Here is a 2090-nt window from a genome sequence, read left to right on the forward strand (position 1 = left end):
CAGACTATGCTGTTGTTTGTACAATGGTATATTTACTCACTAAATATTTACCTACAGACGCGTACACAGCAAGCCAGAATGCTTATTATATAGAATCTATGGGCTCCATGCACAAGTGCCCCTCCAACGGCCAGAAAAGGAGAGTTGGGGGTGACCTAGACTGGTTCCCGGTTCATCCAATGCATATTTCGAATGATCCAAAGTTATTGGGGCGAAGATTATTCTGATTACCACCGAGTTCCATTGTTTTGGAAAAAGTATGTAAAAACCTTTTGGGGACAGTTCGGGGGAAAAAAAATTGTGAACACAACCAGACATATTCCCCGTCGCGTTTTTTTTCATACTGGCGAATGGTATGCTGGCACCAGTGAAAATAGCTCAAAAATTTACTTTTTTTCCAAAAATGGATGATTTTTGCCCAAATCTGCAAATTTATGCGAGTTAGAGTATTGATTGATGTTCCTCTTGCATCCAGATGAATTTCTGCCTTGATGTGAGAAAAGTCAATTTTTGGCCGATTTTGACTAAAAATGTAAGGCCAACTCCTTGCATATTTTACAATTTGGGACAAAAAATGAAATTGCTTGAAAGTTGCTAGAAAGATGCCTTAAGGGCCCTGAAACGCATTCCAAATCGATTGCTGGACAGATGTGCTATTAAAGGGGAAATTTCGTCGCAATATTAGGGTAAAATCGCTCCAAAATGGTTTTTCCCAAAAATGGATGATTTTGCCCAAATCTTTAAAATATAAGGCTTACCCCTTGAAATTTAGCCAAACAAATGACTTTTCTCCAAACTTTTCAAAAATTCGTCTGATGCAATACAGCAATAGGAGCATCATCACTATTCAAATACCCTAATTTTTGAAGATTTGGGCAAAATCATCATTTTGTTTGTGAAAAGAAATATTTTTTGATAAATTTATTGACGCAAAATTGTCGACTCTTTTCTTTCTTAAGAAATAGCACATCTGTCCAGAAGTAGAGTTGGAATGTGTTCTGAGGACCTTCAGACATCTTCCCTGCAAGTTTCAAGCAATTAAATTTTTCGGCCAAAGTTGGAAAAAAAATTCCCTTACATTTTGGATCAAATTGTGGGGGGGAAATCTACAAACTCTTCAGAAATTCGTCTGGACGCAAAGGGGCTGCTAGCCCGACTGCGTCTGGCCGTACAGTACTATCGCAAGCTCTGTAGTACGGCCAGACGCCCGATGCTTCCACAGAGACTGAATTTTGTTGGCCGCCGATGTAGCGATTTTGCTACATCTTTCGATCGCGATTATCTTGTCATCCAGGACACAAATTTCCAAAGTTAAGGTTCGTAGTCGTAGAGCAACTCATACCTTTTCGAAAAAAACGTTGTTTGGTCTCAATATTTTCATCCATCTGGCCACAAGACGAATTTCAGTCATCAGATTCCACAAATATCGTCCCCCATGCGATCCCCCATGCGATTTCAAAATGGCGGCCGTGCTGTAATGTATGCAATATGCAGGCGCGCCCGCACAAACTCATGAATATGCATAAACAGTCTGTGACGTATGACCTCGTGTTTTTGGACGTGCGTGGGGCGGGGCCGTACGTCCAAAAACACGAGGTCATACGTCACAGACTGTTTATGCATATTCATGAGTTACAGCGCGGCCGCCATTTTGAAATCGCATGGGGGAGCATTTTCGGGACGATATTTGTGGAAGATGATGACTGAAAGTCGTCTTTTGGCCAGATGGATGAAAATATTGAGACCAAAGAACGTTTTTTCGAAAAGGTATGAGTTGCTCTACGACTAAGAACCTTAACTGTGGAAACGTTTGTCCTGGATGAAAAGATAATCTCGATCAAAAGATGTAGCAAAATCGCTACATCAGCGGCCAAAAAAATTCAGTCTTTTTGGAAGCATTCAGCGTCTGGCCGTACTACAGAGCTTGCGATAGTACTGTACGGCCAGACGCAGTCGGGCTAAGGGGCTGCAAGCAATATTCAAAGATCCAAAATGTCCAAAAAGGCAAAGTGTTTTTTTATTTTTGTAATAATTTTTTTTTAATTTTTAAGGGATTTACCCAACAAATACACAACATAACCAGAGAATCA

The sequence above is a fragment of the Patiria miniata genome, unplaced genomic scaffold (genome assembly GCF_015706575.1).
Source record: "Patiria miniata isolate m_02_andy unplaced genomic scaffold, ASM1570657v1 HiC_scaffold_18, whole genome shotgun sequence".
NCBI lineage: Eukaryota > Metazoa > Echinodermata > Asteroidea > Valvatida > Asterinidae > Patiria > Patiria miniata.